The sequence below is a fragment of the Oncorhynchus clarkii genome, chromosome 16 (assembly GCF_045791955.1).
Source record: "Oncorhynchus clarkii lewisi isolate Uvic-CL-2024 chromosome 16, UVic_Ocla_1.0, whole genome shotgun sequence".
NCBI lineage: Eukaryota > Metazoa > Chordata > Actinopteri > Salmoniformes > Salmonidae > Oncorhynchus > Oncorhynchus clarkii.
The window spans coordinates 9,880,378-9,902,664 of record NC_092162.1 but is presented as its reverse complement, the minus strand read 5'-3'; the positions used below and the strand labels follow the sequence as shown (position 1 = coordinate 9,902,664).

At 41.8% G+C, this 22,287-nt stretch overlaps 1 protein-coding gene across 3 annotated transcripts in view; it reads left to right on the top strand.

Moving 5' to 3' along the window:
* LOC139367443 (carbonic anhydrase-related protein 10) overlaps positions 1–22,287 on the top strand; it is a 316,705-nt gene that overhangs the window by 191,363 nt on the left and 103,055 nt on the right. The gene's annotated exons all lie outside the window — the stretch shown is intronic.

Sequence of the window (22,287 nt, the reverse complement as noted above, 5' to 3'; positions counted from 1 at the left end):
GTTCGCTGCAGCTAGTGACTGGAACGAGCTGCAACAAACACTCAAACTGGACAGTTTTATCTCAATCTCTTCATTCAAATACTCGATCATGGACACTTTTACTGACAGTTGTGGCTGTTTTGTGTGATGTATTGTTCTCTCTACCTTCTTGCTATTGTGCTGTTGTCTGTGCCCAATAATGTTTGTACCATGTTTGTACCCTGTTTTGTGCTGCTACCATGTTGTGTTGTCATGTGTTGCTGCCTTGCTATGTTGTTGTCTTTAGGTCTCTCTTTACGTAGTCTTTTGTCCTATATTTATATTGTATACATGTTTTATTTTCAATCCCCACAGGAGGCCTTTTGCCTTTTGGTAAGCCGTCATTGTAAAATAAGAATTTGTTCTTAACTGACTTGCCTAGTTAAATAAAGGTTAAATAAATAAATAAATAAAATACAAATTGTTAACAACAATTTTTCCACCTCACCCTCACTAACTTTACAAATGTCAAACCGCCAAACCACATTGCTCGTTCACGCTGATCGTTCCGTGGGTAAGCGAAAGCTCCAACCACTGTCTCTCTCAAGCATCTTCGACCTGTGTTTTGGTATACTTCCCCGCACACTGCTTCTTGGATCAACAGCACTAACTTTCTAGTTGGTAATCTAGTCTAGGGCAGCCAGGATCCTTACTGTGAGGAAGTTATGCGCCTTCACTCTGTTTATCGTACTGGTGCATGTGTGATCAAGCCTGTTTTGCATGGGTGTGTTTGCCATTTCACTGGGGGAGCTTGTTTTCGTGAGGCTGGGTGGGTTGTGTTCCTGAACTCATTTCAACTCACAATAAGGTTGTGGCATGGCTAATACTAGACAGAATAATGCTGCAAAGCTCACTGCAGAAGAGGAATATGTATCAGCACTATACTTTATGAGCTACTCCATCAACAAAAACAGTTCTGTAAAGATCTAATAGAGCTGCAGGAAAATAACTTGAAGTCCTACCTGCAATTCTTTATGGATTCTACCAACAAAAGGGTTGATGGTCTGTTTAAAGATGTAATAGAACGTAAACACAGTTTGGAATTTGTTCAGTCAGAGGTGAGGGAGCTGAAGGGGCACGAAGTTCATCAGCCAGACTGCATTCAAAACAATGTCTGAGGATTTTGCAATTTTCCAAACATCACTTGACGAGCACACTTCCAAAGAAGACTGCCTCGAAAATCAATTGAGGCGGAATAACATTTTAATCAATGGAATTGAGGACGTAAAGACTGAAACTTGGCATGACACAGAAGTCAAGACCAAGACAATCCTGGCAGATCAACTCAAACTGGACCCTAAACTGATGGAGATGGACAGGGCACATGGGAAAGGCACTTTCTTCCCAGGCCCAGATCTGTGGTGGTGAAACTGCTCAGGGTCAAAGACAAGGAGGAGATTCTCAGGAGAGCCAAGTGCCTGAAGTACATTAAGGGACATTTCCCTTCTCTGCTTCAGTTTGATCCTCCTGATGTATTGGAGGTGATGATGTAATGGAGGTGTTGATGTAATGGAGGTGATGATGTAATGGAGGTGATGATGTAATGGAGGTGATGATGTAATGGAGGTGATGATGTAATGGAGGTGATGATGTAATGGAGGTGTTGATGTAATGGAGGTGATGATGTAATGGAGGTGATGATGTAATGGAGGTGATGATGTAATGGAGGTGTTGATGTAATGGAGGTGATGATGTAATGGAGGTGATGATGTAATGGAGGTGATGATGTAATGGAGGTGATGATGTAATGGAGGTGTTGATGTAATGGAGGTGTTGATGTAATGGAGGTGATGATGTAATGGAGGTGTTGATGTAATGGAGGTGATGATGTAATGGAGGTGATGATGTAATGGAGGTGATGATGTAATGGAGGTGATGATGTAATGGAGGTGATGATGTAATGGAGGTGATGATGTAATGGAGGTGTTGATGTAATGGAGGTGATGATGTAATGGAGGTGATGATGTAATGGAGGTGATGGAAGTAATTTGTAAGTTAAAGATATCAGCAGCAGACATTATCTTCTTCGATCACTGAGCCTCTAACGTATGTCTTCATCAAATCTATGCAAACTGGTATTGTTCTTAAAGATTTGTATTGTTCTTAAAGATTTTAAAATTGCCAAAATTATCCCCCTCTATTAATCTGAGGATCTAGTATATTTGACAGATTATCGGCCAATATCTGTACTACCATATTTTTCTAAAGTCCTATAACAATGTATTTATCAGAGAAACATTTAAATCAACACTGTGTTCTATATGAGCACCAATATGGTTTTCGTAAAAACTACTCCACAGATATGGCTCTTTTGCAACTTGTGGATAAAATATTTACAGCCCTTAACAACAATGAATATACGCTTGGCATCTTTTTAGATTAATTTAAAGCGTTTCACACGGTTGATCATGAAATATTACTTTCTAAATTGCATTGTTACGGTTTTCATGATTATACATGTAATTGGTTATATAGTTATGTTATGATAGAGAACAATTTGTTTACGCAAACAGCTGTGCATTTACCAGGGCCAAGGTATGCTGTGGCGTCCCACAGGGTTGGATAATTGGACCTTTGTTATTCCTAATTTATATCAATGACCTTGCTGCTGTGTCTTCTACCGTACTTCTTTGCTGATGATACTAATTTTGATTTACTAATTAATGAAGCCAACTCAGGTATGGCCACATTTTCTGAATGGTTCCAGATTATCCAAATGATCTTTACATAAAAAAAAAAAAAAGCTAACTTTATTGTATTCACTAGTAAGAGTAAGAAATATTGTAAAAAATAAAAAAATAAAAAAATAAAAGAGCTAGAATCTCAATTGGTGGGAATGAAATGGAACAAGTCCCATCTACTAGATTCCTCGGAGTTCATACTGATGAAACGTTATCCTGGTAAGATCATTTTCAATTTGTCTGCAGCAAAGTGATGAACTCTGTTGCAATCATCAGAAAGATTAGTTATTTGGTTCATCAGGCGTGCTTCCTAACTCTTTACTATAGCATAATTCCCCTAATACTCATTTACTGTAATATTTTCTGGGCCAGTACATATGCCTCCTACCTACACAAATTACTCATCATACAAGAGACATTTTCAAGACTAGCCACCTTCTCTAATTACCTGGCTCCATCTGCAAATTTGTTTAAGAAACTCAATATATTGTCTATTTACGACATGAATTATGCATTTTCATCTACATATACTCATACCTCCCAGGCAGTTTACCTAAACCTTTCATTGGGTTCTTCCAGGTTAATTCTGAAATCCGTCTATATAACACAAGACACTGAGATAACCTTCACCCTCCCTACTGCCGCACCTCACATAGTCTATCTATCAGATACAGTGGTACCATACTCTGGAATTATTATCTTCACATTGCCAAAACATCATCATTCCTCAATAACTTCAAGTGAAGACTGGGGGTCAGACTGATGAAACCAAACAACTCAGTAATCTCCTGCATATAGCCCAACTTTCGCTCGTTCACAAGGCACACACACATTTAAACAAAACATATCCTGTTATTTCATAGTTTTGATGTCTTCAGTATTATTCTACAATATAGAAAATAGGAAAAATAAAGAAAAACCCTGGAATGAGTGGGTGTGTCCAACGTTTGGACTGGTACTTTATGTAAATTGTAGAGTATGTTGTCTGTAATGTATTTTTCGTCATGTGTCGGACCACAGTAAGACTAGCTGTCACCATTGCCGTCGGCTAATGGGGATCATAAAAATAAATCCAAATAAAAAATCCTCGATCCCTGCATTCTCCTCCTAGTGGTACAGTGCTGCAGCACTCTTCATCTGTAATACATATGGTAAAACCTTGAGAGTGTGTTGTTGGAGCCGGGCTCATACCGCCCCGACTGCACTTCAGAACAGATTAAAAGATGAATGAGTCCATCTGGAGGAAATTAGAAAAACATAACATTTCCGTTTTACTGTGAGCGTAGACGCAGGGCCGCAGAGTGTAACTTGACTTTTTTACTAAAGAGGGAATAACTCTCATTCTGACATTTTAGGTTGTTTTAGGGAGGTTATAATACTTTACAAATGTACTGTAGGTAGTTCGGTGAAACACACAAACACACCTAAAGCTCATATCTAGACTTTAGCTCGCTGGCTAACATGGCCTTTAGTCATGCAGATGACCCAGGTTCAATACCCAGTCAGGTATTGGGCAGTTATAGAAAATCAGTTAACCTAGGATGGTAATAACCATGCTAGGTTAGTATTTTTTTTAAACAGGGTCACCTCTCGGATAATAGAGAACAACTGTCATCCTCTTTACAACGGCTTTGAACACTTTTTATCATTTCAACACCACCAAATACCCGTTAGAGTGTGCATCCAACCTCGAATCAACGCTGCTCCAATTAAAAGCTCCAATGGAAACCTGATCTAGAGCCTTTTTAAACAGCGTCTAAAGCAGTGCTAATAGTAACATTCTCTCTCTATCACCCTCTCTCTCTCTTTCCCTGTCTCTCCCCCCTCTCCCTCCATGTGTCACAGTTAATTGCGTCCTCCTCTACCTGCCCCTTCCTGTTTCTCCACCTGTCATATTGTGTGATCTGATTAAGATGTAAACGTGTTCAGTGGAGGGGCTGCTTGCTGTGTAGCTAAGGCCCCACTCCATCACTCCTTATTGCACTGGGCCTTGCTTGTCTTGGCTGTGTAGCAGGCAGCTCAGAGGTACCGGCCAGGGGAGATTGGATGGCGCTGTGGTTTAGCATGCTATTTCCTCTAAAGCGAGCTGTGCTCCAAGGCTATTCAAGAGATTAATACTGGCCCGGCTCTGTTTGGAATGCTGGCATTTATTCTCTCCTAAAGTTCCACCAGTTGGGGGCCACTTCTTCATCCTCAGACTACGCCAGGATTCTTTTTCCCATCAGCACCCTGGTTGTCTTAGTTGTCTCTGTTGGTTTCCTTCTCTCTGTCTGGTTATGTTTCTCTCTCTTTGTCTGTCTATCTCTCTGTTTCCCTCTGGCTCTGTTTCCCTCTGGCTCTGTCTATCTCTCTGTCTCTCTCTTTGTCTGTCTATCTCTCTGTTTCTCTCTATCTCTCTGTTTCTGTCTGTCTATCTCTCTGTATCTTTATTTTTCTATCTCTCTGTGTCTCTGCCTGTCTACCTCTCTGTCTCTCTCTTTGTCTGTCTATCTCTCTGTTTCTCTCTATCTCTCTGTTTCTGTCTGTCTATCTCTCTGTATCTTTATTTTTCTATCTCTCTGTGTCTCTCTCTGCCTGTCTACCTCTCTGTCTCTCTCTCTTTGTCTGTCTATCTCTCTGTCTCTCTCTGTGTCTGACTATTTCTCTGTTTCTCTCTCTTGGTCTATCTCTCTGTCTCTCTCTTTGTCGGTCTATCTCTCTGTCTCTCTCTTTGTCTGTCTATCTCTCTGTCTCTCTCTGTGTCTGACTATCTCTCTGTTTCTCTCTCTTGGTCTATCTCTCTGTCTCTCTCTGGCTCTATCTCTCTGTCTGTTTATCTCTGTTTCTCTCTGTCTGTCTATCTCTGTTTCTCTCTCTTTGTCTGTCTAGCTGTCTGTTTCGCTCTCTCTGTCAATCTCTCTGTTTCTCTCCCTTTGTCTGTCTATCTCTCTTAACTCTGACCTAAAGACTTGCACTAGCTCCCAAAGTTAATAGCTAGGCTTTAGCTCAACATGCTAACACAGTCTTGTGGCATGCAGACAACCTGGTTTCAAACCCAATTAGTAACATTAGAACTCCAGACACCACTCTGCTTTCTGCCAAGCCATGAAGGTTAAAATACAAACTTACATAAAAAAAATACTTTTGCACACATCACTGGAAATACAGTGCCTTCAGAAAGTATTCATACCGCTTGACTTATTACATATTTTGTTGTGTTACAGTCTGAATTCAAAATGGAATTAATAATTGTTTTTCTCTCACCCATAGAGACACAATACCCTATAATGACAGTGAAAACATGTTTTTAGAAATGTTAGCAAATTTATTGAAAATGAAGTACAGAAATACACTATATATACAAAAGTATGTGGACACCCTTTAAATGAGTGGATTTTGATATTTCAGCCTCACCTGTTGCTGACAGGTGTATACAATTGAGCACACAGCCATGCAATCTCCATTGACAACCATTGGCAGAAGAATGGTGTTATTGAAGAGCTCAGTGACTTTCAACGAGGCATGGCCTCGTGGTCGAGCAGCCAATCACCATGCGCAATGTATGGCTGGAGTGGTGTAAATCTTGCCGGACTCTGGAGCAGTGGAAATGAATCACGTTTCACCATTTGGCAATCCAACGGACGAATCTGGGTTTGGCGGATGCCAGGAGGTCGCTCTCTGCGCCAATGCACAGTGCCAAATGTAAAGTTTGGTGGAGGAGGAATAATGGTCTGGGGCTGTTATTCAAGGTTCGGTCTAGGCCCCTTAGTCCCAGTGAAGGGAAATCTTAAAGCTACAGAAAGAACTACACTGGACTTTATGCAAACTGGAAACCACATATCCTGAGGCCACATTTATTGTAGCTGGGGATTTTAACAAAGCAAATTTGAGGAAAACGCTACAGAAGTTCTAACAACACATTGATTGTACTACATTGAACCACTGCTACTCAACTTTTTGAAATTCCTACAAGGCCCAATGTAGTTATTCCCTCCGTAGGTCAATCAAACAGGCAAAACGTCAGTACAGAAACAAAGTGGAGCCGCAATTCAACAGCTCAGACACGAGATGTATGTGACAGGGTCTACAGACAATCGCGGACACTGATGTTTTGCTTCCGCACAAGCTAAACACCTTCGCCGGCTTTGAGGATAACACAGTGCCACCGACGCGGCCCGCTACCAAGGACTGTGGGCTCTCCTTCGCTGTGGCCAACGTGAGAAAGACATTTAAGCGGGTTAACCCTCGCAAGGTGTTAACCCTAGCCGCGTTCTCAGAGCATGCGCAGACAAGCTGGCTGGAATGTTTACGGACATATTCAAGCTCTCCCTATCCCAATCTGCTGTCCCCACATGCTCAAATATGTACACCATTGTTTCTGTACCCAAGAAAGATGAATGAGTCCATCTGGAGAAAACTAGAAAAACATAACATTTCCGTTTTACTGCAGGGCAGCAGAGTATAACTTGACTTTTTTACTAAAGAGGGAATAACTCTCATTCTGACATTTTAGGTTGTTTTAGGGAGGTTATAATACTTTACAAATGTACTGTAGGTAGTTCGGTGAAACACACAAACCTGCCTTGGATTTGTGCTAACTAAATGACTATCGCCCAGTAGCACTCACTTCTGTCATCATGAACTTTGTTTGACACTCTACCTTACCTGACACCTTAGACCCACTACAATTTACTTACCACCCCAATAGATCCACAGACGATGCAATCGCCATCGCACTGCACACTGCCCTATCCCATCTGGACAAGAGGAATACCTATGTAAGAGTGCTGTTCATAGACTATAGCTCAACATTCAACATTCAACACCATAGTACCTTCTAAGCTCATCATCTGAACCCCGCCCTGTGCAACTGGGTCCTGGACTTCCTGCCCCCAGGTGGTAGGAAACAACACCTCCACTTCGTTGATCCTCAACACAGGTGACCCACAAGGGTGCGTGCTCAGCCCCCTCCTGTACTCCCTGTTCAACCATGACTGAGTGACAATGCACGCCTCCAACTCAATCATCAAGTTTGCAGATGACACAACAGTAGTAAGCTTGATTACCAATAATGACGAGACAGCCTACAGGGAGGAGGTGAGGGCCCTGGGAGAGTGGTGCCAGGAAGACAACCTTGGACTTCAGGAAACAGCAGCCCTTATCCACATCAATTGGTCCGCAGTGGAGAAGGTGGAAAGCTTCAAGTTCCTAGGCGTACACATCACTGACGATCTGAAATGGTACACCCACACAGGCAGTGTGGTGAAGAAGGCGCAACAGCGCCTCTTCAACCTCAGGAGCCTTGGCCCCTAAAACCCTCACAAACTTTTACAGATGCACAATTGAGAGCATCCTGTCAGGCACTATCACCGCCTGGTACGGCAATTTCACCGGACGCAACCACAGGGCTCTCCAGAGGGTTACAGTCTGCCCGATACATCAACGGGGGCACACTGCCTGCCTTCCAGGACACCTACAGCACCCGATGTCACAGGCCTGAGCCATGACCTGTTCCCCCCACTATCATCCGGAAGGTGAGGTCAGTACATGTGTATCAAAGTTGGGACCGAGATACTGAAAAACAGCTTCTATCTTAAGGCCATCAGACTGATAAATAGCTATCACTAGCTGGCTTCCACCCAGTTACTCAATCCTGCACCTTAGAGGCTGCTGCACTATATACATAGACTTGGAATCACTGGCCACTTTAATAATGGAATACTAGTCACTTTAATCATTTTTAAATGGTCCAAACACACCAAGACAGTCGTGAAGAGGGCACGACAAAGCCTATTCCCCCTCAGGAAACTAAAAAGAGTTGGCATGGGTCCTGAGATCCTCAAAAGGTTCTACAGCTGCAACATCGAGAGCATGGAGAGAGTTTGCTGCACTGAAAGGAAAGGGGCTGAATAATTTTGCACGCCCAATTTTTCAGTTTTTGATTTGTTAAAAAAGTTTGAAATATCCAATAAATGTTGTTCCACTTCATGATTGTGTCCCACTTGTTGTTGATTCTTCACAAAAAAATACAGTTTTATATCTTTATGTTTGAAGCCTGAAATGTGGCAAAAGGTCGCAAAGTTCAAGGGGGCCGAATACTTTCGCAAGGCACTGTATATTAATGGAAATACTTTTCAGATTCTACTGCACTGTTTGAGCTAGGAACACAACCCTTTCACTACATCCGCAATAACATCTGCTAAATATGTGACCAATTTTTTTGTATATTATTACCTTTATTTAACTAGGTTGTCATGGTGGGTGGTCAGGGGTAGAACGACAGATTTGTACCTTGTCAGCTCGGGGGTTTGAACTTGCAACCTTCCGGTTACTAGTCCAACGCTCTAACCACTAGGCTACCCTGCCGCCCCAATACAATTCCATTTGATTTACATTGACATTCTAGACAATTCTGTGCTTCCAACTTTGTGGCAACAGTTTGGGGAAGGCCCTTTCCTGTTTCAGCATGACAATGCCCCCCGTACACAAAGCGAGGTCCATAGAGTAATGGTTTGTCAAGATCAGTGTAAAAGAACTTGACTGGCCTGCACATAGCTCTGACCTCAACCCCGTCGAACACTTTTGGAATGAATTGGAATGCCGACTGCGAGCCAGGGTCTAATCGCCCAACATCAGTGCCCAACCTCACTAATACTCTTGTGGCTGAATGGAATCCAGTCCCTGCAGCAATATTCCAACATCTAGTGGAAAGACTTCCCAGTAGAGTGGGGGCTGTTATACAGCAAAAGAGGGACCAACTCAATATTAATGTCCATGATTTTAGAATAAGATGTTCGACGAACAGGTGTCCACATACTTTTGGTCATGTAGTGTATCTCATTTACATAAGTATTCACACACCTCAGTCAATACTTTATAGAAACACCTTTGGCAGCGATTACCACTAAGACTTTTTAGGTCTCTAAGAGCTTTCTACAACTGGATTGTGCAACATTTGCCCAGTAATATTTTCAAAATTCTTCAAGCTCTTTAAAATTGTTGTTGATCATTGCTAGACAATGTTCAGGTCTTGCCATAGATTATTAAGCAGATTTAGGTCAAAACTGGAACTCGGCCAATCAGGATTTTTTTCTGCTATTGATGTTCTTCTCACCTGTGGTAAACATGGGAACTAAAGATGCAACTAGACACCGGTACAAACAGGATAGCCTGCTTCTTCTAAAACATAAATTCTACTCTCCGGCAGGACTGGATGGGATACTGGACATAGTTAAGCCACACCAACAAGCCCATGTTTTGATAGGACAGTCCCAGGAAGAGTGGGAGTAAGGCAAAGGCTAAAGAGACTTGCTGGGACCAACGCCGGCCAGGTGGAAGGGGGTGGTCACTCCACCATCTGAGGCCTAGGCCCAGCGCTGTGCGAAGATGGACAGAGTTGAAACCCTTTGTGGGAGAGCGTTACAGAGGACCAATCAATTGAGTCAGCAGCCTTCCTTGGTGAAGACGAGAACTCAGAGTGCGAACTCAACCAAGTGCCCCAAACAGATCTTCTTAAGGTAGACTCTTTCAAGCCCTTCGCCTCCAGAGGTTTGCATTGCTTACATTGTAATGTACGCAGTCTACTGCCAAAAATAGAGGAAATTTGCTTGCTCGCCAGAAAGAGTAATGCAGGGGTTTCATATTTCACAGAGACTTGGCTAGATCCTTCCGTCAAAGACTATAGAAAACCTCCTAATTAACCGAAAGGATTGAAATCAGAGAGGAGGGGGTGTGTGCATCTATGTTAAAACCAACATTGGTTTTAACATGATATTGTATTTAAACAATGAAGCAGTTTAGCTGGATATATTATTACCTAAGAGCAAACCAATGTTGATAGGGGCTCTGTATAGACCTCCAGAACAGAGTGACTTTTATGAGATACTTAAAAAAGGGTACTGCCTACTGTGACTTTCTAATCTCTGAAGTGATCATTCTGGGTTATGTAAATACTGATGTAGTGAACATGAGCAGAGTAAGGACTTGTCTAAACTTTTGCAAAACTTTCTGTTTGACTCAGTTGATAAATGAGCCCACAAGAATATGTGACACTAGTCAGACTGCCATTGATCTCATTATGGTATCATATAATCACAAGATATCCCAAAGTGGTGTAATTGCATATGGAATTAGTGAGCATCTTTTTTATACAGTGCACTAGGAAAGTGAGAAGAAAACTGGTCGGTGTCCCTCCACTGGGACGGTTGAGCTAACATGCACTAAGGTGATTAGCATGACATTGTAAGTAACAAGAACATTTCTCAGGACATAGACATGTCTTATATGGGCAGAAAGCTTGTTAATCTAACTGCACTGTCCAATTTAGAGTAGCTATTACATTGAACAAATACCATTCAATCGTCACAATGCCATCAGGACCAAAAACTATGACAAAGGACAATTGAATGAACTGCTAGGATAGGTAGACTGGTCTGATGTTATGGAAAGTGAGGATGTTCATCGAGCATGGGAACTCTTCCAAGGTAGATTTCCCAGTACTGTGGACAAGCTGGCACCCCTAAACATGATGAAGATCAGACAAAGGGCAGAACCCTGGATCAGTAGGAAGGAAATGCTTAATTCCATCACCATGAGGAACACTACTCTAAAAGAGGTAGAACTTGCCAGATTCCTTCTCTCAATACAAACACCTAAGGAAAACAGTTCAAAGGCTGGTTGACGAAGCGAAACAGTCCTTCTGTGAGAGCAAGATCCAGGACAATAAAAATCAGCCCAGGGAGCTCTGGAAGACTCTCAGGGACCTAGGCACTAGCAACAAGCCAACAACAAAGTCAAACAGCATTGGAATGAACATCAATGGTACTGTAACCTTTGACAAAGCAGAGCTGGCTGATAATTGAAATGCGTTTTTCACCACCATTGCCAGCGAACTTGTTGACCAGCAATGTTACAAATATGCTTAACAATCTAGACAAACAGAAAGCCTCAGGAATGGGTAACATCCCAGCTATATTCCTGAGTCATGCTGCTGATCATATCTGGCCTTTTGTAAAACACGTGATCATTTTTATTCAACATGGAAATGTACCACAAGAGTTGAAACATGCAAGAGTTGTTCCTTTATACAAGAAAGGAAGCAAAGTTGAACAAGGTGTCGTGACTATCATTAATGTGTTTGACAGTTATTTTGTAAAATAATGACATACCACGTTCAATTATTACGCAATTCAATTAATCATATAAGAATGAGTTAAGTAGTAATCAGGGTCACCATGGGAAAAGTTATTTAACAAGTTACTATCTCCCGACTAAATATCTCTCACATCAGTCACAGTGAATTCATTAGTTCTTATTTACCTTATCAGTCATTTTCTGAATTTGCAAAATTATTGCATATCTGCACGAAACCTAGCATTAATGAGGAATCTGCGATATACAAATTGCCTTACTAACTAAATAATCTAACAGAATAAAATAAACACACAAACATGATAGCTTACACCTTGATTACTACACAATGCAATGAAAAGTCCCTAGTGGACTAAACCGATATGACGGCTTGTTACACAAAATGGCGGATTCAAAAGAGATGGAAAGTGAGAGACAAAGGAATTCCACTATCGTACATACAGCTGATAACTATGCTCAAGGAAATGCGAATAATTTGCACATGAAAGGCCACTCATGCAAAATAATTGCAATGTACATATTTACGTATATGTCTTTGCTGTCTCTCTGAAAACACTCGATCCATCTACGGGGAGTAATTTGACAAAGTCTCTGGTTGTGTAAGTCTCTGGTTGTCCACCAGAGGTCATAGTGTCTGTTAAAACGGTTCTTTCAGAGGAAGTGTTTGTTAGAATGTATCTTTCAAAGTACCACCCAGTGGTTTTCGGTCGAGTTTACTGGACTAAAGTACTTAAACAGCTGCAGGATGAATGTTCTTGTGTAGTCTTATTCTTCGAGAGATTTTCAGAGTGTCTAACCATTTCATGCCTTTCAGCTCACGCTGTTGGTCACGGTGGTCTAATGTAGAGTCAAACCATTATAAACATCCGGCTTACCGTCCGTGTACTGGTCCCAATGGTTGATTATTCAGGGTACAGCTAGAACCATTTTACATGCCCGTAGCAACCCGGCAATGTTTTTCTGGTCTAATATGTTAAAATTCTTCAGCGAGTCCTTATAAGCACTCACCTTGGAGGGCGGTGTCAGTCACGTTGCCACAAGGTCGGTGCTCACGTGGGCGTGGCTACTGACTGGGTAAACTTTACATGGAAGGCTAAACTCTGATTTTATCTTCTCACAAATAGTTTCATATTTAATCATATAAGTTCCACAACATTTAGATGTAAATCTTATAACTGTGATGTATACATTTGTAGAGTTACCGTTATTTGGTTATATTGTCTTCATGAATTTGACAGGATAGTTCTTTAAATACCCACGGACCATTCCAAATGTTTGGATTACAGAAGTATTGTTTCATTATCCAATCTTGGATGTCACGGTACTGCAAAATATCTCTCTGTTGTAACAACGGGATTTTTTACTTTTTTAAACTTTCCTTTCTGCAGACTGGGAGAGAGAGTTCCTGCAGGTATTTACGACAGCCATAAAACTGCCAACTTCACCCCTCTTCCCCCTCTGCGTGTGAGAGAGGGCGCTGTAGAGCAGACCCACTGTCAACCTGATCCTTCGGATCCTCATAGGAGAGTCATGACAAAGGTTTTAGAAAGGCACTCTATGAACAGATCATGAAGTACATTGATGACCATGACATTTTATATGACCTTCAGTCCGGTTTTAGACAATCCTATTCTACCGACACTTGTTTACTATACTTGACAGATTTGATCAAGCAAGAAATTGACAGTGACAACTTCTGTGGTATGGTCATGCTTGACCTACAAAAAACATTCAATACTGTAAACCATGATATTCTGTTGTACAAATTGAAAGCAATTGCTTTTTTGCACCAACTCCTTATTATGGGTGAAGTCTAGGGATGTACGATATATTGGTAAGCATATCAGAATTGGCTGATATTAGCTAAAAATGCCAACATCGGCATCGGCCCAATGTCTAATTTATGCCAATGTACAACGTCAGCTTGATGTCGGTTGATGTCAAAGCTGACGTTAATACCTATATAACGTAGGTAGATGACGTAATGTCACCACAAAAAATATAGCGGTACACGTGCAACACAGCATTCCTAACCTAGCCCACAATGTCTGCCGTGTGCATCGAGCAGTCAACAAGTCGAGCAGTCATTTGAAAGAGTAATAAAACGCCAAGATAATGGAGTGCATTGCCCTTAACAACCATTCCCTGTAGTGGATGAAGTTGGCTTTCGCCGATTGGTCGAGTACCGGTACACACTACCAAGTAGGTGCTATTTTTCCTATGTTGCCCTACCGGAGTTACACAGTATTGTTGAAACTCACATCCATGAGCTACTTGCTATGAGCGTCACTGCTATTAGCTTCAAATCTGACATTTGGACCAGCGATGTCAGATCCATGAGCACTATGAGTCTGACAGCACAATGGGTCGACAAGGATTTCGTATTGAAGAAAGCCGTGTTGCATGCTCAAGAATGTGCTGGTTCTCATACCGCTACTACCATTTCAATGGTATTTGAGAACATGTTTGAAACTTGGAAACATGAACACTCCTAGCTCAATTCGAAAAACTGATTCGAGAAATAAGCTCAACTACATCTGCAGCTGACATGGTACCCTGTCATGCCTGCTCAACAAAAATGCCATAAGAGACCGTCGGATTAACTTGGGAAAGTACTCTACTACAGGCTGTGAACAAGTGATTCAGTGGTTATTCTCTCTCTCTCGCAAGATGGAAACAGACACAGTGACAGTCCGCACCGAGGACGAGAGGCCATGGACAGACAGAGCTGGAACTTCACTGCTTGACATGTATGATGAAATCCAGGTTGAGACTGAACAAATGAACAATGAAACAGCAAGCAAGTGAAAGAAATAGGTTTTGATTATGTTTTACTGGTAATGGGGACATATGTAAATGCCAACAAAATAACTTTTTGGTCAGTGTGTGTGTGTGTTTCAGCTATTTAACTGTACTAGAATGCTTAAACGGCAGCCACATGTTTAACTAACGGTCATCGGTCATCAGTATGTTAATTTATTTATTTTTTTGTCAAGGAAAATATCGGATATTGGTATCGGCCAAAAATGTCATATTGGTGCATCCCTAGTGAAGTCATACCTAACTGATAGGCTCCAAAGGATGGATGTGAGCTGGACACTGTCTGATGCTAACGGGATCAACTGTGGTGTCCCCCAGGGGAGCATTTTGGGGCCCTGAGCAGCAAACTTACTAAAGTCTATAAGTGGTTATCCGACAACAAACTGTCTCTGCATTTCGGGAAGACGGAATGGATACTGTTTGGTTCCAAACACAAAGTGAGAAACTCTTTCAACTTCTCGGTCAAGTGTAAAGGTGTAGCGTTGAAGGAAAAATGCTCTGTTACATAATTGGGATTGGAACTGGACCAACACATGACAGGTGAACTCTTGGCTCTCAAGGGCATTGGGAGGGTTTCACTCCAGGACAAAGTTCCTGGCAAGGGTAGACAAGTTCCTGAATACAGAGACTATGAGAACCCTGGCAACATCTCTGATACAGTGCCACTATGACTAGGCTTGTATCTTTTGGTTCAGTGGCATAACAAAAAATATGAAGTGCAAACTTCAAACGGACCAAAAACAAACTAATGAGAATTATACTCAAGAATCACATGTCCTAATCATTGCAGGAAACTGAACTGGCTTCCAGTTGAGCTCCAGGTGGTGCAGATCAAACTGTTTATGGTTTTTAAAGTGATACATGACCTTGCCCCAGTTACCTGTCTGGTTAGTTTAATTTCATTAAAAGCTCTTTCCTTATTAACACTGGTGCAGAGGAATGGAATGGTGTACCAAACCATATAAAATACATCCATATGCTAGGGAGTTTTGAATATCCCTTAAGAAATGGTTTATGGGCAAAATGCTTTAAAACTGCACAGGCATAAAGAAAGTATTCTGGAATTGTTTTCAATGAACGTTACATGGTAGCTATTTGATTCCTTTTATAGTTTCCTCCCTATTGAGGAGATGTATTTGAGATGTATTTGTTTTTTTCATGTTATAATCTTGTGTATTTGTTTTCATGTATTTCCATGAGGACCACAATGGAAGTAAGATTTTAATGGCATTGTGCTGTATCCACATGTGTGGTTGTATTGTGTTTTAAAATTGTCAACAACAAAAAATAAGAAGAACAGGAATCTTCATCATCTTCTTGGTAAGCGACTCCAGTGTAGATTTAGCCTTGTGTTGTAGGTTATTGTCCTGCTGAAAGATGAATTAATCTCCCAGTGTCTGGTGGAAAGCAGACTGAACCAGGTTTTTCTCCAGGATTTTGCCTCTGCTTATCTCCATTCCATTTCTTTTTTATCCTGAAACATTCACCAGTTCTTAACAATTACAAGCATACCCATAACAGGATGCAGCCACCAACATGCCTGAAAATATGGAGAGTGGTACTGGATTTGCCCCAAACACAACACTTAGTATACAGGACAAAAAGTGACTTGCTTTGCCACATTTACTGCAGTATTACTTCAGTGCCTTGTTGCAAGCAGGATGCATGTTTTGGAATATGTTTTATTCTGTACAAGCTTCCTTCTTTTCACTCTGTCATTTAGGTTAGTATTGTGAAGTAACTACGTTGTTGATCTATCCTCAGTTTTCTCCTAACACACCCATTCAACTCTAACTGTTTTAAAGTCACCATTGGTCTCATGGTGAAATCCCTGAGCGGTTTCCTTCCTCTCCGGCAACTGAGTTAGGATGGACGCCTGTATCTTTGTAGTGACTGGGTGTAACACCATCCAAAGTGTATTTAATAACTTCAGCATGCTCAAAGGGATATTCAATGTCTGCTTTTTTTGTTTTACCCATCTACCAATAGGTGTCCTTCTTTGCAAGGCATTGGAAAACCTCCCTCGTCTTTGTGGTTGGAATCCGTGTTTGAAATTCACTGCTCGACTGAGGGAGCTTACAGATAATTGCATGTGTGGGGTACAGAGATGAGGTATTCATTCAAAAATCATGTAAAACACTATTACTAGTCCATGCAACTTATTATGTGATTTATTAAGCACATTTTTACTCGTGAACTTTTTTAGGCTTGCCATAACAAAGGGGTTGAATACTTATTGACATTTCAGCTTTTAATTTGTTATTCATTTGTTTTAAAAAATATATATAAAAACAGAACATTATGGGGTATTGTGAGTAAGCCAGTAACAATACATCTCAATATAAATCATTTTAAATGCAGGCTGTAACACAACAAAATGTTGGGGGGTGTCAAGGGGTGTGAAAACCTTCTGAAGGCACTGTACATTCAGAGATGTCCGTGACAGGACCAGGTGGAGCTAAGGGAAAATCAGCCTTGATCCTGGTGCCAACACACTTAACATCCATCATAAAGGAAAGTCTCCTCTCTCATTCTTATTTTTTTATATATGACCCGGCACCAATTTCTTTCTGCAGTGCAAGCATCCTGTAAATTGTATTTCCAAAATGAATTTGGGGAAAAGTTCAAGGTACACAATTTTTTTTTCTCGCTTTCAATTTGCGGCCATATTTTTTTCTCGAGTGCACACAGGCAAGGGTCCGCGTGTGGCCCACTTGGAAAGGCATTACATTCATCGCCATTTTCTCATCAATCAAGTGTTTGGGTGCTGCCAAGGCCTCACATGTAGCAGTAAGCCTTACCACTCGCAATGATCGCACACTCTATAGGGCCGCTTTTCTCTAGAAACGTCTTAGAAGCTCGATTTTAAAAATGGTATACTTGATGTTTGAGGTTTTTCACACCAGTAGAAGATAAAAACAATACATTCAACTTTGTCAAGGAAGTATTTCGTTCTAGCCCCTATTAGCAAGATGCTTATAGGTACTGTTTCTTGATGTGAGTGTCAGCACACATTGGCTTCATCTCCTTCACCTGTTGGAGAGTGATTTATACTCCCCCTGGTCTCCCCCCATGTTCTGGTCCCTTGCTCTAATTATTGCCTCCCCGATGTTCTGGTCCATGGCCCTCATTACTGCTTCCACCATGTCCCTGGTACATAGCACTCAAAAGAGCGGGAGAAAGAGAGCGAGGGAGAACGAGAGAGGGAGAAAGAGAGCAAGTGAGAACGAGAGAGGGAGAAAGAGAGTGCGTGAAGGAGATAGGTTGAATAAAGAGAGATCAATAAAATAATAGAGAATGAGAGACAGATATTCATGAGAGAGCAGTGGTGGAAAAGATACCTTAAAAGAAAATGACTCAAGTGAAAGTCACCCAGTAAAAACCTACTTGAGTTAAAGTCAAAAAGTGTTTTAAAAATACAGTGCATTTGGAAGCTATATAATTACACAAAGAGTCAGCCAGAGTACAAAGACAAGTGAATCTGATTGCTAGTTTTGACACTGTATACACAAAAGTGAGTAAACTTTCAAGTAAAGGCATGGGTTGTTGTTCCATCCAGGATGGTGTTGTCCCTTTAAAAAGAGTAGCGGAGGCTAGTACAAAAAAACACCATCTCAGTGGAACTAACACCTTTCACTGCTGTGTAGTATGCGTGTCAATCTGTCCCTTTGAAACATTAAACCAAAAACAGAAAGTGGTAAAGACATCATCACACAAATACTTAGAATAAAAAATGGTAAGGGGAGGGGGTGCCGAGTTTTGAGGATAATGGTTCAGGTTTTCATCTGAATGGAGTTGGCCTCAAATATGGACAGGGTCTTGACCACTTCAGGGTTTTTATTGCTTGGCATTGATGATGTCAACGAATTCTGGCTTGAGTGGATACATTATGCTACGTTACAGCCTTATTCTAAAATGGATTCAATTGTTTGTTTTAGCTCATCGATCTACACACGATACCCCATAATGACAAAGCAAAAACAGGTTTTAAAAAAACAGAAATATGACATTTACATAAGTATTCAGACCCTTTACTCTTTAATTCGTTGAAGCACCTTTCTCAGCGATTACAGAGTCGCGTTTATCGTGGTGTGTGAGAGTCTTTAGGTGCCTTTTGGAAAACTCCAAGCTGGCTGTCATGTGCCTTTTACTGAGGAGTGGCTTCCGTTTGGCCACTCTACCATAAAGGCCTGATTGGTAGAGTGCTGCAGATATGGTTGTCCTGATGGAAGGTTCTCCCATCTCTACGGAGGAACTCTGGATCTCTGTCAGAGTGACCACCGGGTTCTTGGTCACCTTCATGACCAAGGCCCTTCTTCCCCGATTGCTCAGTTTGGCCGGGAGGCCAGCTCTAGGAAGAGTCTTGGTGGTTCCAAACCCTTTTCCATTTAATTGATGGAGGCCACTGTGTTCTTGGGGACCTTCAATGCTGCAAACATTTTTGGTTACCCTGCCCCAGATCTGTGCCTCGACACAATCCTGTCTCAGAGCTCTACGGCAATTCCTTCTACCTCATGGCTTGGTTTTTGCTCTGGCATGCACTGTCAACTGTGGAACCTTATATAGACAGATGTGTGTCTTTCCAAATCATGTTCAATCAATTTAATTTACCACAAGTGGACTCCAATAAAGTTGTAGAAACATCTCAAGGATGATCAATAGAAACAGGATGCACCTGAGCTCAATTTCGAGGCTCATACCAAAGGGCCTGAATACTGTAAATAAGGTATTTCTGTTTTTTAATTGTAATACATTTGCAAACATTTCTAAAAACCTGTTTTTGCTTTGTCATTATGGGGTATTGTGTGTAGATTGATTAGAATTTGTATTTATTTAATCCATTTTAGAATAACGTTGTAATGTAACAACATTTGGAAAAAGTCTATGTAATTGCTCATATATATATATATATAAGTATCGAAAGTGGAAGTATAAATCATTTCAAATGTATTATATTAAGCAAACCAGACAGCACCATTTTCTTTTCTTTTTTTTATTACAGATAGCCAGGGGCACGCTCCAATGCAGACATCATTTACAAACGAAGCATGTTTTTAGTGAGTCTGCCAGATCAGAGGCAGTAGGGATGACCAGGGATGTTCTCTTTGATAAGTGCATGAATTGGACCATTTTCCTGTCCTGCTGAGCATTCAAAATGTAACGAGTACTTTTGGGTGTCAGGGAAAATATATGTTGTAAATAGTACATTATTTTCTTTAGGAATGTAGTGAAGTAAAACTTAAAGTCGTGCATATACCCCAAGTATTTGACTTAATTACTTTACACCACTGTGAGAGAGAGAGAGAGAGAGAGAGCGTCACCCCTCCGTCTCCCTCTCTCCTCGTCTTCCTCTCTCTTCCGTCTCCCTCTCTCCTCGTCTTCCTCTCTCCTCCGTCTCCCTCTCTCCTCCGTCTCCCTCTCTCCTCGTCTTCCTCTCTCCTCCGTCTCCCTCTCTCCTCCGTCTCCCTCTCTCCTAATTGTCTTCCTTTCCCCCTTGTCTCACTCTCTCCTCTGTCTCCCTCTCTCCTCTGTCTCCCTCTCTCCTCTGTCTCCCTCTCTCCTCTGTCTCCCTCTCTCTTCCGTCTCCCTCTCTCCTCCGTCTCCCTCTCTTCTCCGTCTCCCTCTCTCCTGTCTACATCTCTCCTCTGTCTCCCTCTCTCCTCCATCTCCCTCTCTCCTCCGTCTCCCTCTCTCCTCATTGTCTTCCTTCCCCCTTGTCTCCTTCTCTCCTCTGTCTCCCTCTCTCTTCTGTCTCCCTCTCTCCTCTGTCTCCCTCTCTCTTCTGTCTCCCTCTCTCCTCTGTCTCCCTCTCCTCTGTCTCCCTCTCTCCTCCGTCTCCCTCTCTCCTCCGTCTCCCTCTCTTCTCCGTCCCCCTCTCTCCTCTGTCTACATCTCTCCTCTGTCTCCCTCTCTCCTCCATCTCCCTCTCTCCTCCGTCTCCCTCTCTCCTCATTGTCTTCCTTTCCCCCTTGTCTCCCTCTCTCCTCTGTCTCCCTCTCTCCTCCATCTCCCTCTCTCCTCCGTCTCCCTCTCTCCTCATTGTCTTCCTTTCCCCCTTGTCTCCCTCTCTCCTCTGTCTCCCTCTCTCCTCTGTCTACATCTCTCCTCTTTAATTGACTTTAACTCTTTCTTTCCACAACCTTTTATTTTTTATTTTCTCCTTTTCCTTTTCTCCTCACAGTTGCAGATTTGGTTCGAATTGAGATCCTGCCGCTGGGTTTTCTGTGAGTCACATATAAAGAGCGAGAGGAGGACGTGTAGGAGTATTGTGTCTGCCTGTTAGCCTCTAGCCCAGCCTCCGTTGTTAGTAGCTCTGTCTCGTTACACCTCTTTGTCCCTGTGTGTTGTCACAGATCTTCTAAGGTCTTTGTCTTGTCTGTTTCTGCCAGCCCACTGTTAAATGAAGGGGCTGTGACCTCCCTGTGAGAGACATATTGCTCTCTTTCTCTCTCTTTCTCTCTCTTTCTCTCTCTTTCTCTCTAACCATCATTCTCCACCAGCTGTGAGGTCTGGTGGTCAAGGTGAGGCATATGAGAATGGATTTCTTTCTTATTCATGGATCACACCGGAGGGGAAAAGAACACGCATTATTCCCGGTTAAAGGTGAAACACAGGAAGAGAACTTGGGTGTTAATTTCCTCCTTTGTGTCTCATTCTCTCCATTCACTATCCTATCAAAGGTGCCAGAAGTGCTCATAGATAAACCCTTTGTGAGATCCCTCTATCCTTGTTAAGAGTGAATAAAAGAAAGAGACAGTTTGAGAGGGGTGGACCCAGAGATGGGCAAAGAGACATCCTTACAAAATACCCTTAAGGCTGGGGTTACACGGAAAAACTTTCACACCATTTTAGTCGCAGTTGCAGGTGACATCATCTCAAGCAACTTTGCCGTTACATGAAGCAACTCAAACGCAATTAAAGTGCATGCAACAGACAATCAAGTTGAAGCCACTTGTTTGAGAATTCTGAAGTCACCCAATGTCGTCTGCTACATTGCATCTTGGTTTCACAAATGATTTGTGTATCCAACGTTGGGTCATTGTAACAGCAAGGATATATACTGCTAAACCATGTACATAAACCATGACTAGCCATGATGCTAATCATTTTCATACATCTGTTGTGCTCTGTCAACCCTGATCGCGGGTTGCGCTGCGCAGCTCCGACAGCTGTGTTGACATGACGAACATTCGAATGGACCATGTGAGAAAGGTGTCTATTTGGATTGGCTGCTGTTTCAACAGAAACGTTTCAACTGGCTGCGACCAGACGAGTTGCTTATTAGTCGCAGCGGGGTGTTTCACAAAGCAATCAAGAAGCAACTCAGTTGAAAGCAACTAAAATTGCGTGCAAGTTGCATCGTCTAAGACCAACGTATCAAAATAAAATACTAAATACTGTTGCCAGTAGTGCCGTTAACTACAACAAGAATACAAAATACTGTTGCCAGTAGTGCCGTTAACTACAACAAGAATACTAAATACTGTTGCCAGTAGTGCCGTTAACTACAACAAGAATACAAAATACTGTTGCCAGTAGTACCGTTAACTACAACAAGAATACAAAATACTGTTGCCAGTAGTACCCTTAACTACAACAAGAATACAAAATACTGTTGCCAGTAGTGCCGTTAACTACA